This window comes from Benincasa hispida, chromosome 11 (assembly GCF_027475165.1).
Source record: "Benincasa hispida cultivar pf3 chromosome 11, pf3_genome.v1.1, whole genome shotgun sequence".
Taxonomy (NCBI): domain Eukaryota; kingdom Viridiplantae; phylum Streptophyta; class Magnoliopsida; order Cucurbitales; family Cucurbitaceae; genus Benincasa; species Benincasa hispida.
The window spans coordinates 27,051,610-27,069,674 of NC_143488.1; the positions used below are offsets into that span (position 1 = coordinate 27,051,610).

Genomic DNA, 18,065 nt, shown 5'->3' on the forward strand with positions numbered 1-18,065 from the left:
AAACATAATAGATGTAAAAAGCATAACATTAAACATTCAACATAATGAAAAATAAAGAAGAAAAAGAAAACTCTTAGATAAAACTTGAGAGAAAATTAGATGAAGTTTGAGGTGAAATAATGTGAAAATTCAATGAAAAAGATTGGAATGAAAATACGTGGTTTCTTGAAAATAATTTTTTTATAGTAAAAGAGAAGAAAACAAAATTATTGAACTAGCATAGCAAATTGCTTTAAAAAAAAATTAATTTTTTTTATAGAAAATTCAAGAAATTAAGGGGAAATCGAAACTTTTCCTATTGAAATTTTGAGATTTCGACCGAAATTTTAAACTATGTATACCACATATATGATCAAAATAAAATACTCACCTTCCTTGAAATTTAATTTTGAGTATCTGGAAAATATGTAGATAATTTTGGCAAGTCTTTAACGTTTTTTATGTTCTAATAAATCAATTCCAATCTCTACAAAATCATCAAAGTGGTAGAGACCTATATCGATAACATGTTATGAAACAAGTAGAACCGGAATAAAGTAGAAGAGGAGAAAGTGGAGAATGAATGTATCATTTATTTAATTGTATATTCAAAGGGTCTAATGACCACTATTTATAGAGTTTACAAGATATGAAAAGATAAAGATATTGATAAAAATGCTAGAAAGATATTATGGGGAAATGTAATCTAGAAACATCTATATATTTTTTTAATACACTTAAATTTTCTTTTTTCTTTTTTCCTTTTCTTTTTTTTCCTTTTTTCTTTTTTTTCTTTTCTTTTCTTTTTTCTTTTCTTTTTTTTTTTTTTTTGTTTTTGCTAAAAAGAATTTGTCCATTTTTTCAAAATATTTAATTGAAAGTTTAAAGTTCTAACAAATATAATATTTAAATTTACATATAATCATAGTGTTAAATAATTTCCGATTACATATCTTGATATTTCTATGAATATTTCTATGCAGTTGAGCTATGCTTTTGTTGACAATATTTCCACGTTTCCGTAGACTTTATATCGATATGAATAATGAACCAACATTTTCATTTCATCGTAAATAATATTATTAAAAGTAAGTAATAAAATGTCATTAATGTGAATATAGTTTAAATAATAAACATTTCACATTTTGAAAATAATAATAATAATAATAATAATAATAAACATTTTAACACATTATTTTAAAAAAAACATACTAAGGTTTATTTATTAATTTAAATAATCTACTTTAATTTTAATTTTTTATAATTTTTAAAAAATGTTCATCCATATCTGTTATTGATATTTTTATCGATATTTCGTAAAATTGAGATCTCGATATTTCTGTTGATATTGACATTTTAAGTCTTGCATATAATAGGTCAATTAATTTTTAATTTTTTTTAATTTGTACATATTAAACATAAAATTGAATGTTGATGGATCTATTTCATGGCGAACAAAAAAATGTTAAGGGATCTATCTATTGACATAAAAATTAAAATTTATAGGCACATTTTAAATTTCTGTGACTTAGACATAAACTTCAAACGAAACTGAGTTTTACTCAGTATTTTAGATATGTAAACTATATGCAAAATAAACACTTCTAACATATTAATTTAATTTGCCAAAGAAAAACATAGTTCATCAATATGTGTTACCAACTAAAACATCTGCAATTTGAATTCTCCAATCCATTGTAGTTTAAAAAATCTTACTAATTCAATTTTAAAAGAACCAAATTTACCTCAAATTTTGATTATCAAATTAAATTGAACACGTTCATTTAATAAAATTTTTTTAATAAATTTTGATGTAAATTTCAAAACTCGAATGTTGTTATAAAAATTAAGAGAACATAATAGAGATTTAGTTTTTATTTGGTTCCTAGACTTTAAAATATTCCCTTCTCAATCAATCTTGAAGGGTTGAGTTTGAATTCGATCTAGTTCCTATATTTTTAAAATGTCATATTTGAATTTTGTTTCAATTTATTTCTTAGGTCTCAAAATTTACACTTGTAATCTTGATTTTTCACTAAAAACGCACATTTAGTCTTTAATGGTAATATTTATCGATCATTCAAAATAATTAAAAGAATTTATAATCAAGGAAAATTTGCTTTTTTAGTCCCAATTTCTAAAGAATATATGTGTTTACAGTTTTCAAAAGGTATGATTTTAGTCCTCACATTTGTAAGAACATATGTATTTGGTCTCTAGGTTTTCAAAACTTACAATTTTAGTCATCGAACTTTTACAAATAAGTTTAAAAGGTTCCTCAAATAATTGTTTATTATTATTTCAAATAAGTATATGACATTTTATATTAGAAGAAGAATGTTTATAATTATCTCTTCTCTTTAAGATTATTTTTTTATTATTTTTCTCATTTTAAAAATCATTTAATTTTTTTTAAAAAAAATACTTCAATGATCTTTTAAAATTCATGGATCAAATGCACATATTCTTCAAAATTTGAAGACTAAAAAGGTAGTTTTTCCTATAATTAATTAAGTTTTACTATATTTTTCATACCTATTAAAACTATTTTAATATTTTACTTCATAATTATTGTAAATTAATTAATAAATATTAACATAAAATATAAAAGTTAAAAATTAGTGAAATATCAAAATTAAAAGTGTAAATTCTAAAATCTAGGAACTAAATTAAAATAAAACTCTAAATTAAACATTTAAGCCCGGTTTGGTAACTATTTTGTTTTTTGTTTTTGTTGTTAAAAATTAAGCTTATGACACTACTTTCACCTTCAAATTTTTTCTTTTGTTATCTACTTTTCATCCATGATTTAAAAAAACTAGCCAAATTTTAAGATCTAAAAGCAGTAGCTTTTAAAAAGTAGGTTTTGGAATTTGGCTAAGAATTCAACAATTGTATTTAAAAAAGTTACAAATAATGATAAGAAATATGGATGATATAGTCTTAATTTTTAAAAATCAAATGGTTACTAAACAGCGCATAAAAAGTGTTTTAATGGAAAGAAAAACCAAATAAAAAATCTAGAGATAAATATAATAGGCTCGTTGGAAAATGAAAACTGAAAAAGTTTGACCAATGATCAAACATCGGGTCGTGGACCTTTTCTGTTGGGCCAAAAATACTCAAGCTCAAACAATGTAATGTTGCTTGGGCCAGTTTTGGCCCAATTTAATGATGGGCTCTCTTATGAAAAACTTTGAAATGAGTTTTTTCATTTTTTTTTTCTTTTTCTTTTAAATACAATAATTGAGGTATGAAAATTTAAACCTCCGACCTCAAGAGATGAGACAAGTCACTACTAGTCTTTAGATTATGATCACTTTGGTAAGTTAAACGAGTTAGAACTATATTGAAGGGCAACTAAGACATAAGTAAAGTTATCTAATTTGATTCGATGAGTTTATCAATGATACACATGTGTTTATGTCAACACGTGTTTTATTCGAGAGTTGATTAAAAAAATACAGATAAACCTTTTTTTAGTTTAATAACATGTGACAATTAAAATTTAAATATCTGATCTTTTAGTTGAAAATATAATATTTTAACCAGTTGAGCTATACTTAAATTAACGTTTTTTCAAATATTTTACTTGCATATACTTATGTTATACATGCATTTAAATTTATATATAATAACCGCATGAACTAGTAAAATCTACCTGTTTTTTAGTAATGTCAATGTTTGCCAGCTCATAGACAACTTTTCATCTCAATAAATAAAGGTAGACAACTTTTCATCTCAATAAATAAAGGCTTTGTAAATTTCTTTTATAAAGTCCAATGCAACCCTCCATTGATTTGTACCATACTAATTGATGTGTCTTATCAACATCAATAATAATAAATAAATAAATAAAGTTAAAAAAAAAAAAAAAAATCTTGGTGCAATAGTTACTTATTTTATTTGGCCATTAATTCTACCTACCAAATATCTTCCAATAAATAGATGATAGGTGAAAAGGTTTGCATGTAACTACATGTTTATCGACTTTTCAACCATTTTACTATTTTAAATAGCAATAATTAGATGCACTCTTGACTCCACGCATCTTCATGTTTTTCATTTCATCATGAAGAGGGAAAAAAAAATAAAGAATATTTTATCTTAAAAAAGAAAAATTCACTTTATAACAACTTGTGATTGGACAATAAAGTAGTCGACATAAAAATAGTTACATTTTAAATATTTTGATTTGGTATTAAAATAACTTGACTTGCTTTATCGTTGCTATAAAATTATTCACAATCCAATTATTCTTAGATATTTTAAATAAATTAAACACTCTTAAGAGAACCGCACACCATAAATATATCCCGATAATAAATGTAACTAGTCTTACAATTTGTTACAACGATTAAATAATCAAGGATGACTATATTTTTAGTATTTGGATTTTTAGAAGTAGGTGCATTTGATTTTAGGTTTAAAGTAATTTACCATTTTCATACCTAAATTAAGTTTAAAAGGTCCCATTAAATCCAATATTGATATGACATTTTTAAATTTAAAAAATTAGGGGAAAAAAACTTCTCTTCTCTCTCTTCCCATCATGTCTCCTCCCACCACTCCCTCCTTTGATCCATCTTTTTCTGCTTCAACTCTCCAGATGATGATGATGATCATGTCTCCAAGAGAAGGGACCAAGGGATAAAAATCAAAATGAAGGCTTCAAGAAGAGGAAAATGAGAAATGAAGACTCAAGGAGAGAGAGAAGATTGAGAAAATCCTTTTTTGATTTTATCTTTATTTTTTTAAAAAAAAATGTCATATCAATATTAAATATAATTAAAAAGATTAATTACAGTGATAAGGACCGTTTAAATCCTATTGAGTAAAATTCAGAGATTAAAATGGTTAATTTAAAATCTTATAGACCAAATGCACCTATTTTTAAAAACGTACTAAGGGATTAAAAAAGTATTTATCTTGATAATTTAATATCCGACTTTATTTTAGTTGTTTGTTTGTCTTAAGCTTGTATTATTTAAAGAGAGGCTTTTCCTCAATGTAAAATATACAAGAAATTCTTCTTTCCCTCTAAAATTTTGTTATTGATATTATAATTGGATCAAATTGCTTGTAACAATTACAAAATGAATCACATCCATAAAGTTACTAGAATAAGTTACATAACCTTATCCATATACTATAAACTATTTAGATTATCACTTATACATGATCCACATATATATCAACCATACTCTGTTCAAGTTACATGAAATAATCTTAGATCTTAATTTATTGGATTGAATTACACAAGTCTAAATGTCAAATAAAATAACTCTTTATTTTATTAAATAAATAATTTTTTTATACATTACAAACCACAAGATTCCCAAACACTATGTTCTTCCTGACTTTCCTATCATGGACAAAGAAACAAGCAACTGTTTTTTTTCATGTAAAAGAAACTAAGCTAAACAATTACCTTTAAACTTTAAAGCTGAAGTTATGATTCATATATACTTATTACAAGAAAACAGAAAACTGTTACTATTTGTTGAAACAATAAATAATCTGAAAAAGTTGTTTTTTAGCTTACATATTTTGTAACCTTCTTATAAACATATCTGTGTAGTGCGTATATAAAACATATTTAGAAGAAAAAATAAAGATGACATAAGAAATCTGAAAAAATCTAAAACACCTTAAAAAAAAATCTCTTGAATAAAAGAAGGAACTCATACCTTTGATAGAGGATGTAGGTCTATTAGACCGAACCACTATAATCCTTGTGCATATCTTCTTCTTCTCTCTTCATCTCATAAATTGCATGCTCATTTTCTTCAAAAAAATTTCTTCTTCGATCTACATGAAATGACCAAAAACAAGAGGGAGAAGTTAGAGAGCTTTAGAACCCTAAGCCAGAGAATGAAATTGACAGAATGAGAAGATAAAGACCGATTATACCTAAAATTTTTACTCAATTTGTTTTTCTCTACTAGACTGAAGGTGAATCACATAAGGAAATTTCTTGTCTTTGTTTCTAAGCAAGTGGTATTTTGTTTTATTGGGCTTCTGTGAAGAAAGGAAATCCTATTAAAAAAAGGTCGGTTTGTTTTAACCTAATTTCAACTAACAAAGAATCCTTCTCCAACCATTGATGTGCAACTAGGATATTTTTTAACCTAGCCGCTACTCAGCGAAAGCAATAATTATGGTTGGATGGAGTCGAGCGATGATGATGGTGCGATCGGTGAAGAACAAAGTTGTTTTTGTCAATGAAACGATAAAGAAACTGGAAGCCCAAAAGGAAGTATGCGAACAACTTGGGGATGTAATGATGACATTATTTGATTCATGGACTTTCAATTCATTATTCAAAGCAACTGTCACTAACATTGTTTACAATAGGTCGGTGAAGAAAGCTTGGGAAGATTTACACAACAGTTTTACACAAAGCAATGGTTTGAAGATCTATCATCTGATGATAGAATTTGTATAGCATTTATTGGAAAAAAAAAATACAAGGTTCTCGTTGGGCTCGTACTTTGATTATGAACTTCTATATGTGAGGGTTCATGTTTTGATTTGCATGAGTGAGAATGACTCTAGAAATCGATTCAATAAGAGAGAGTTGAGACGTAATTTTACAAGATGAAATTTCTTCAATCCATATATGGAAAGATTAGTGGTACTTAAGGTACAAGAGACAATTACATGGATAAAATTGATATCTGATTCAACTGTAATTTCGAACAACTTATGAACTATCAAATTGCTTATAATGATTATATCCATTAACTTGTCCTACAGTGCACAAGAATGTAATTTTAAGTCTATAATGGAGTAACATATAGTTAATGAATGAGAATTGTATACACAAGAATGTAACTCTAGGTCTATAATGGAGTAACATATAGTTAATGAACGAGAATTGATTACTTAACGAGTTAATTAATGAATTTTAGATCATTAAAGCTTATAAATTGTAGATTTATTAGGTCTCATTACTTGCATATTAGGAACAATTAGGGATCAATTTTATTTGGGTGAAAATTTGAACTGTTTAAATTGATTTTAATATACATTTGATATATTAATAAGTGAAATGTATTTAATATATTTGATTATTAAATATCAAATTGAGATATTAAAATAAATACTATTTAAATATGATTCAAATATGTTACACGATTTGAGGTATTTAAATAAGACTAGTTAAAGACACATGTGGTGCACGTAGTTTAAAATGTTTATAATGTTTATGACATAAAATATTTATAATGATTTTTTACATAATTTTTATGATAAAATTTAAATTTTGATTGAGAATCTATTTGAAAAATTCTTATAAATAGAAAAATTCAAAAAATATTTACACTTTATAGCAAAAAGTTCTAAAAGTGCAACACTTTTGGAACTTTTTACTATAAAGTATAAATATTTTTAAATATATTTTTATATTTAAAAATGCCCTAATTTATTTTTCTTGGAGTTCAATAAGTAAATAATTATAATCAAATGAAGTAAAAAAAAAAAAGTACCTAAGACTATATATTTATTGTTTATTGTACAATATATTTATTAAAAATAATATCATGTAATTCTAGATTTCTTAAGAATTTTATTTTTACTTAGGAATGAAATAATTTTGAATATTTGATTTAATAAAATTGAAAGGTAAAAACAACCAAAACAATCTAACTTTTATAATCACCGTAATTTGATCATGATTCTATATTTTAAAATAAAGATTAAAATTGTGAAAATTAAATATATCTATTTCTACTTCATTCAAATCAAAATATAAATAACAAAACCGTGGTAGAAAATTTCAAGACATAATTTTTAATGTAGAAATAAGGTTTTGGAATGAATACATTTGTAATTGAGTTTAAATTTTAAATATTTGACATGAATAAAAGTAAAGAAAGATATAAAAAAAAAATTATAAAGTAGATGCTATGAATAAAATTAAAATACACCTGAAGTAATTGAAATGAAATTCGTAAAATAAAATTGAACAGAAAAATAGACAAAATAAGATAAGTTATTATCTGATCTTATTTGTTTGCATTAATTGTTTTCTATATTTCATTTTACATTTTATATATTTTAAAAATGTGACTTATAAATAGATATATAAACCGAATGGTGGGTGAAACATGTCATCACATGTAGAAGAAAATTAGGATTAGTAATCAAGTACAACCTCATGTGTATTTCAATTTCTCATCAAAGCCACGTAAATGCAATATTAAATTTTGCAAAACTTCTTTACCAAAGAGTTTTTTTTTATAACTTTTATCATCACATAGTATACTCAACGTCGCATCATAAAATATCGTACACATCTCGAAATAGAGTGATTTCTAAAATCAGAAATTAAAGAAAAAAAAACATATTTTATAAAATTGTTTAAAATGTGAATGAGTTAACAATTAAATTTATTAATTTTGAAGGAAAAAAAAATATAGAAGTTTACTATGTTTATCGGAAAGGTTTAAAATTGAAAAAAATAAATAAAGAAAAAGAAAGAAACAAGCATAATAAATAATAATACGAAAAGGTATGCACTCTTCTACAAAAACAGTACACATGTAGTTGCTTTTTAATTATATGTGGGTATGATTGTATATTAATTATAAGGGGAAAAAGGTAAAATAACACAATTATAAGAACAAACGGTACAAACAATTAAAATTGATGATATAATATATATTTATTTTAAAATGAATAACAAAGTAGGAAGATAAAGATTCACCTCGATTTCTTGTAAACCCTTTTATATTAGTATATAATTATATCATAATAATAATACAAAAAAAAAATGTAGAGATTTATTTTAACCCCCAACCCAATATATCTTCTCCATGGTATTAAAGTTTCTTTTCTACTTTATGTTGTGGTTAACTATGTACTATTTAATTTCTTTTGTTTGGTTGTTAATCATTGTCCAGTGTCATCTTGATACGTATATCGTCCCTTCTATTTGTTAGATTTTTGTATTTATGCTTCTTTATATTAGTCATCTTCAATTTTGATGGAATAATATACCTAAAATATATCTTCAAATCTTTCTATCTTTTCAATCTTTTTTACTTAACATCCTCCATTTTCTTTCTTAAAAAGAATAATTAGAGAGAAAAAATTCACTAGTTTCCATTTGGAAGATCCCTAGAGAATTTTCGTCAAAATTTCATTTGGGTGGCTGTGGCAACAAAAATGTACTAGAAAAACCCAATAAAACGAAGATATAGAGGATGATTGCGACCATCTTGAAAACAATGATGAAAACTTCAATACTATCATTCTAAAATTCTTTCTATCATAGGACATTTTGAAAATGAAAATAGGGCCAAAAAATAACAAAAAAAGTTTGTATTTATACATGAAAAATTGGTAGTTATGACATGAACGAATATGTCTATGAAATTTGTGGTTATAATGTGAAGGAATATGCTTATATGAAATTTAATTAATATGTAAAGAGATGCATCAAGCTTGTGATATCCTTTTGGAGATGTGTTCGTTTACTGAATTATTACAAACATTATGAAGATTTGTGAAGGCAAAAAAGAAATTTTCAAAAGTTTTAGGGCCAAAAAAGAAGAGAAAGATTCTCTCCTTATTGTTCTTTTTTAATATAATAAAAATTTTAATAAATAATAATAATTGAACTATGTTCATTTGACAATAGGATTAATTCTTTATTTAGCAACCATTCTTACCCCATATAAATTAAAGTCACATACAATCCATTCAATTTGTCCACATATGATACATGAAAAGCATAAAATCTAGAATCATTTATTTGTTTATGAAGAAAAAATGTAAAAGAAACAAAAGAGACGTTTCAAAAAGAAAGTCGAATAAATTAGAATAAAATCTAAAGTAATAAAATAATACAATTGTAATTTATCCCAATGGAATCAAACAATTGTAATTTATGCTGATCCACTTCATCCAAAGTCGTGATTTGTGATCAAGAACTGACAAATTGTTCCATCATGTTTTTTAATTTTATTATTTATAATCATTTGTTTATTATTATTGATCACGTGGCACGGAGCCCCAAGTCTTTTGGCATAATTTTGACAATTTTGACTTGTTTATTTGTTTTTCTTTTTTATTTTCAAAGAAAAAACCAAGTTTGTTTTTTTTGTTTTTATCTTAATCAATGATAAATATAAATAAACAAAATACGTGGGGCGGTTTCCCATCCGATCGGCAAAGTCTTCTAACCATTGCTGGCGGTTCTAGCTTAATAATAATAATAATGGATAATAATAATAATAATAATAATTATTATTATTATTAATTATTATTATTATTATTACTGCTATTATTAAGTTAAATTATATATTTATTGTATCTAAAATTTCAAGAAATTGTATTAATTTATCTTGCATTATTTTGGATTTTAGGGTTTTGAAATTTGTTTATTTTGGCCAATAAATCAATTCAAATTAACCGTGATGAGAGATATGGATTTAATTCAATTATTGAAGATCGAATTTAAATTTTGGTTTAATTGGATTGATGGTTGAGATTTTATTCTCTTTGGAATTTTATTGGAATTCTGGAGAAAGTGTAGATTATTATATATATTTATTTAGAGTTTTCTTTTAGGAAAAATAACCTCTTTGAGGAAATGAGTCTAGGTTTTTGGTTTTATATATATATAGTGAAACCTTGGGAAGCATGCACTAAAAGAAAAAAAAACCTTCATTCTTCTCTTTCTTCATCGTGCAGCCAGACCCCACTCCCCAATCTCTTCCTCTTCTAGCTACGTGAAGCCACCCACAGTCAGCCCAGTCGTCGTCACCGTTTAGCCCAGCCACCGACGCCCAGGTTCACGACAACAATCATCGCCATTCAGCCCAGCCACCGATGCTCGAGTTCGTGCCAGTCACTACACGTCTTCGTTTGACGTCCAGTCGTACGCCTTCGCTTCCTCCATTCATCGTCGACGCCCCCTTCATTTCGCTACGTCCTCGATCTAGCCTAAGTGCCTATTCACCAAGCTGATGCAGACAACCCTGTCTATCATCGAATCGTGATCAGTTTGTCGGTTTTTGTCGTTTCGGATAGACTTTGGACGTTTTGGGTCTATTCTTGTTTGATGCCTTAGTACCTAGTTAATTGCTAGTCTGATTTGAGTTATACCCATAATGTTTTGAAGCTCGAACAAAGTTTCGAGGAATTTTTCAACGTTATCCAGCAGCTTTAACAATGAGCTTTGGGCTTTTTCGGCATACTTTGTGGATAAGGTGTTGTATATTTAGATATGGGTTCTTTTGGTCTTGAATACCCACTAAGTTTTAACTTTGGTTTTGGTTGCATAATGATTTAGGAGGTTGATCTTGGCGATTCTTGATACTTCCAGTTTGGTCATCTTAACTGAAGGTTGGAATTGGGTTTGGAATAAACCCCGCATTGGGTAAGTATTGTGATCTTGAAAGTCTTCTGAATGGTTGTAAATTTTGAGTTTTGATCTTAGTTGGGAATTCGTTTCGGTTATGGTTTTGATAGGGATTTAATTCAAAATCTAAGCTAGCCTAAGGGGAAGATTGAAGGAAATCAGACACGAGGATTTCCATGAGCAGCGGAAGGATCTTTCCAAATTTCAATCGTATATGAACATTACAATTACAATCACAAATGGAAACATACAGTTATGCATAAAACAGAAATTACAGCATGCTACACGATCAAGAGATAGGAATAACAAACCTTTGAAGACTCATCTTCAAGTTCCTTGATCACGAACGCTTAATCACAATGACACGGCAACATATGAACATTTATCCAACATGACCGTTACACTGCACGATCACAGCGAATCGAACAAGGCAATCACCAAGGTCACGAACATTGAAAACACTGCAAACGGCCTCCACAGAATCTTGGTTGTGTCGAGTTGAGTAAGACACCACCAATAAGGTTACCTTGGTATTCTCGATGTGAGCATCTAGAGGTGTGTGGACTTGGTTAGAGGCAGAAACCAGAGGAAGAACAATCGTGTAAACGATTGAGCAAGTGGGAGAAGAATCTAGAGCAAGTGGGAGATGATACTGAGGATGCTCTAGTTTATTGTATATTGTACATGTTTTTTCTTGTATTGTACATTAGTCTCCCGAAGCATTAGAACAAGTGGGAGATTGTTGGGATTGATGTCTTAATTCTCCCGGAGTCTCGTTGTTTGTAATTATACACATTGCTTTATGAATAAAATAAGTGTTATTTCATTCTGGCATTTACTCATATCCAATAAACAAAGTTCCATGGTTATCTTATGTAAACTTAAGCATGTATATGGGATATACAAGTGAATCATGCCTTAAGTGATAACCTAAATAGGACATGCGACATTAGTCTCCCGCAGATCCAGATTCTCCAGGTGATCCTCGAACACTTTAGCTGTGAGAGCCTTTGTAAAGGAATTAGCAACGTTGTGCTCCAACGCGATCTTCGTGACTATCACACTGTGATGAACAATCTCCCCGATCAAGTGGTATTTTCGCTCTAGATGCTTGTTCTGACGATGACTCTGAGGTTCCTTCGAATTTTCCACAGCCCCGCTATTATCACAATAAAGAGTGATAGGCAAATCTATATTTGGAACAACTTCCAAATCTGAAAGGAATTTTCTCAACCAAACAGCCTCCTTAGCTGCTTCACAAGCTACTAAGTATTCGGCTTCTATAGTGGAATCTGCGATGCATCCTTGCTTGATACTTCATCACACTATAGCCCCTCCATTCAGAATTAACACTGACCTCGATATCGATTTGAGAGAATATCTATTGGTCTGAAAGTCAGAGCCCGTGTATCTTGTAAGGATCAAATTCTTATCTCCATACACGAGTATATAGTCCCTCGTTCTCCGAAGGTAAAGATAGACCCATGAATGATAAGAGGGATCCGTGACCCAACCATTTGGACATGTTATCGCTTCCGCACCTAGGTTTCATTTGATAGGATCTGATTTAGGAGTCTAACACTTTAAAATTCATGGTTATTTCACTTATTCATTTGTTAATTTGTTTAATCGCTATTCATTCTAAATTTGGGTCAAGGGTATCTCAAACGGTGTTTTCATGATTTTATTATTTGAGCTTTATTTAATGAAATAAAAGTTTTATTTCTTTTATCTAAATATTTTTTCCCTTTTCTCGAGAGATTTATTGTCAAGCCTATGCATGCATATAGTAGCGTCCTAGAAACACAATATAAATTTGGGTCGTTACAGTTGGTATCAGAGCCTACCCAAATCTAGAGGGAAATAGATTTCACCATTGAGTTGGAATCAGGTACTACCCTAATCTCTAAGGCTCCTTATAAAATGGCTCCAGCAGAACTGAAAGAACTTAAGATTCAATTGCAAAGGCTGCTGGACAAGGGTTTCATATGCCCGAGTATGTCACCACAGGGTGCACCAATGTTGTTCATGAAGAAAAAGGATGGATCATTACACTTATGCAAAGACTATAGGGAGTTAAACAAAGTAACCATCAAGATTAAGTATTCGTTCCCTATAATTGATTATCTATTTGATCAGTTATAGGAAGCTACTGTGTTCTCTAAGATTGACATACAGTCAGGTTACCACCAATTGAGGATAAAGGACAGCGATATCCTTAAGATTGCGCTTCGATCTAGATAAGGACATTACGAGTTTGTTGTAATGTCATTTGGCTTGGCCAATGCTTCAGTGGTGTTTATAGACTTGATGAACAGAGTGTTCAAGGATTTCTTTGACACCTTTGTAGTAGTTTTCATTGATGATATCTTGGTCTATTCCAAGATAGAGGTGGAACACGATTAGCATCTTTGGAAAGTCCTAGGAACTCTGAGGGAGAATAAGTTATATGCAAATTTTTCAAAATGCGAATTATGGCTACGTAAGGTGTCCTTTCTTGGGCACGTGGTGTCGAAGGATGGGGTTTTTGTGGACCCAACAAAGATTGTGGTCATTACAAATTAGCCCTGCCCCACAATAGTTTCTTAGGTGCACAGTTTCCTGGGTTGGCTGGTTATTATCATCAGTTTGTAGAGAATTTCTAGCATAGCCACCCCATTGATCCAGTTAACTAGGAAGTGAACTTCGTTTGTTTGGGGCAAAAATTATGAGGACAGATTTTAGAACCTCAAGCATAAGTTGGTTTTAGCACCGATTCTTATAGTACCTGATAGCTCCGGAAGTTTTATGATTTTTAGTGATGCTTCTAAGAAGGGTTTGGGTTGTATGCTTATGCAACGCGGTAAAGTGGTTATCTATGCCTCCCGCCAATTGAAGAACCATAAGCGAAACTATCCTACTCATGACTTGGAACTGGCAGCAGTGGCTTTTGCCCTGAAGATCTAGAGGCACTTTTTGTATGGGGAGAAGATCTAGATTTTCACCGATCATAAGAGTTTGAAATAATTCTTCACTCAAAAAGAGTTAATCATGAAACAGTGCAGGTGGCTCGAGTTAGTGAAGGATTATGATTGTGAGATTCTCTACCACCTAAGCAAGGCAAATGTGGTGGTTGATACTCTCAGTATGAAGGCAACTCATTCAACTACCTTGATCACTAAGCACGTTCAGTTGTGTAATGACCAAACCCCTCTCGGGCCAAGAGAGAGTGTGGCGCCATATTGTTCAAGCCCCATAATCAGCCCTTAAGGGAGCAATTTAATCTACTTACCCCAACATCGGGGAATGAGTGAATTTCATCTTGTGTAGTTGTTTCCCAATTCCCTAGTCAAACGAATCCCCAAAATGGTAGGCTTATTGAGTCAACAATCTGGCCACTCTCATCCATACAAATCAAAGGAACGCCTTCATAGGTAGGAGTTCATAACTCACTCAGGATTCAGGTCATGCCATCTATGGTCATCCTAGTGAAATGTAAGTCTCAATTATGAACGATGTTATATAATGAGACTAGCCATTCCTTGGTCCGATCTTATAAAAAGTCCTTTGTATAGAATACCCCTGCTCACATGTTTCCATATGAATGATCAAGATCAAATTATTTGTAGCACTTTATAACAATTGTAACATCTACAAAGCGGGTCGTATTCATAGTGTCACCAGGATAAGGTATCCAACCTTATCCATCTATTATAAACCATTTAGGTTATCACTTAAACATGATCCACCCATATGTCTCTACATACATGTTAAGCTACAAATGATAACTTTAGATGTTAGTTTATTGGTTTGTGAGTTTAATGCTATTAAATGTCAAATAAAAAATCTCATATTTTATTAAATAAATAAAATGTTTGTACAATACAATTACAAACTACAGGACTGTACGAGATTTAGGGCATCAACCCCAACAAGCTCCCATTTTTCCTAAATCTAGTAAGATGTACAATATACAGGTCATACTAATATATAAGTATACAAAGCAATAAATTAGGGCATAAAACGCACCCAGCACAAAATCCCCCATTTTTCCTAGACTAAATGTGGCTGGTTTCGTAGACCCATACTTTGCAGGTGACCTTCAAACACCTTAGCCATGAGGGCCTTTGTAAACGAATCAGCAACGTTGTGCTCCGAAGCTATCTACGTGACGATCACGTCCCTTCGATGCACAATTTCTCAGGGATGAGATGATGCTTCTACTCTATATGCTTCTCGCACTTGTGACTCCGAGGCTCTCACGAATTAGCCACAACACCACTATTATCACAATAAAGGGTGATGGGGTTTGACATGTCTGGAACGACTTCCAAATTAGTCAAAAATTTCCTGAGCCACACAGCTTCACAAGCCGCTACGTACTCAGCCTCCACGGTGGAGTCACCAATGCACCCCTGCTTCGTGCTCCTCTAGACTACTGCTCCTTCATTAAGAGTGGACACTGATCTTGATATGAATTTCCTAGAATCCTTATCAGTATGAAAATCAAAGTCCATGGATCCTGTAAGGATCAAATCCTTAGAACCATACACAAGCATGTAGTCCCTCGTTCTCTGTAGATACTTGAGGATGTTCTTAACGGCGGTCCAGTGATCAAATCCTGGATTAGACTGATATTTACTAACTATCCCCACCACATAGCAGATGTCAGGTTTAGTACATAACATCGCATACATCAGGCTACCAACAGCCGATGCATAGGAGATCTGTCTCATTTCCTTAACCTCTTGCACTGCTCCTTAGACAATATAATTCCATGCCTAAAAGGGAGTAAACCTCTCTTGGAGTTATGCATTGAAAATTTGGCAAGCATGTTTGTCAATATACGATGCATGAGACATGGCTAGCGTTTTGTCTTTCGATCTCTAAAGATCTGGATGCCCATAACAAACTACGCCTCTCCCAAATCTTTTATTCGGAGTTGGGTTGCTAGGAAATTGTTAATTTCAATCAGTAGACCTACATAATTTCCAACGAGTAGGATATCATCTACATACAATGCTAGAAAGGCTACTGAATTGTTGATGATTCTCTTGTAAACACAAAGCTCATCAACATTTTGATCAAAGCCATAAGATTTGATCGCAGTATCAAATCTTATATTCCAAGATCGAGAAGCTTGCTTCTGTTGGGAATGTTCTAAAACTCGTAGTTTGTAAACATTTAATATATTCTATTTACAATAAAGTTATTTTTGAAATATTCTATCAACAAAGGTATTATTGAATTACAGTCTTTTATAAATCCAATAAACTAACTCTTGGCTATAATATGAATACTTAAACTTTATCTAGAGACATCAAAGAGGATCAAGTTTTAGTATTTAACCAAAAAGGTTTATAAGTATATAGATAAGGTTAGGTACCTTATTCTAAAGATACTATGAATGTGGCACTCTTTGTTATTGATATAAACGATGTGATCCTAAAATCGTTCATGTAGAAACATGAGAGTAGGGGCATCCTATGAAAAAAGACGTTTGCATAAGACCGGGCCATGAAATAGTCATTTATAACAACTATTTACTATTAAAACTCTCTATTTCAAATTCAATGACCTAAGGGGTAAGACTGCATAGGTGAGAATGGTTCAACATCACCTATGCTGTCTATTCGGGATTATCCTTTAATCTGCATAGGTGAGAATGGTTCAATATCACCACACATTAAGCCTCCTATTTTAGAGGTCAGGCCGGATAGATAGCTAGGGACGTAGTCTTGCAAGATGAAATTCACTCCTACCCATCTTAGGCTCAGCAAATAGGTTGTTTCATTAAGTACTGACTCATGGTCTTGAACAATGGGGCCCCGCCCTTTTATGGCAGAAAGGGATTTTGTTTATTGGTTTGACCATAAACCAATTGTTCAATAGAGGTTCAGTGGAGAATTTAGGAGCAAGATGTATTTCAGGGGTAAAACGATAATCTTGATCTAGTTGTAAATACGAACAATCTGTGAAGGATCGACTTTCTTATTATAGTTAAATCAAGTGGATAGAAATATATATACAGTGAGGAGAGTGCAACTATAGAGCTATAGTGATATGTCTTGATAATTAACGAATAGTGATTATTCAGTTTAAAGAGTTTAGTCAATTAATCTCAAATCATTGGAGCTCATGATCTGTAGGTCCATTAGTTCCTTTTACTAGCTCATAAAAGAATTAAACTTTAGAATAGCGTGTTGAGAGAATTTGAAATATTCAAATACAGTTTAGGGTTTGAAGAATTATATTTGATATAATTAATGTTTAATCAACAAATTAAACATTTCGATTTTAAAGTGTTGATAATATTTAAATATAATTTAAATATTTGATGAGATGTTATATTTAATATTTGATATTAAATTAGTTAAATAATTATTAAAATTTTGAATTTATAAAAAAATTATTATGAATTTGGTTAATTGTTTTTTGAATTTATGAATTCAAATTTATAAAATTTATTTAATTTAAAATTGAATTTGAATTTTGAAATTTCAATTTATAAATAAATTTTATATTAATCAATATTCATAATATTAATTAATAATAGAAATTTAATGGAAAGTGGATTTATACCACAAATTTCATTAAATTTCACACCTCATGCCACTTTTATATTGGAATTTGAAGTGGCAACTTCAAATGTGATCTAATTTGCATGGATTGAGACTATATAAGGAGAGTTAAAGATCAGATTAAAGGTTCATGCAACCATAATTATGAGATTTAA

General features: G+C 29.9%; 2 long non-coding RNA genes across 2 annotated transcripts; one reads left to right on the top strand and one right to left on the bottom strand.

The window, feature by feature from the left end:
• Positions 1-5,495: 5,495 nt before the first annotated feature.
• On the bottom strand, positions 5,496-6,340 carry LOC150032547 (uncharacterized). Its single transcript, XR_016524286.1, has 2 exons — positions 5,893-6,340; positions 5,496-5,790 (listed from the first exon to the last, which is right to left on the bottom strand). It is a non-coding gene; the product is annotated as an uncharacterized LOC150032547 (long non-coding RNA).
• A 3,810-nt stretch (positions 6,341-10,150) lies between these two features.
• LOC120091710 (uncharacterized) lies at positions 10,151-12,184 on the top strand. The gene is made up of 3 exons (XR_005485817.2): positions 10,151-11,198; positions 11,282-11,368; positions 11,461-12,184. It is a non-coding gene; the product is annotated as an uncharacterized LOC120091710 (long non-coding RNA).
• The last annotated feature ends 5,881 nt before the right edge of the window (positions 12,185-18,065 follow it).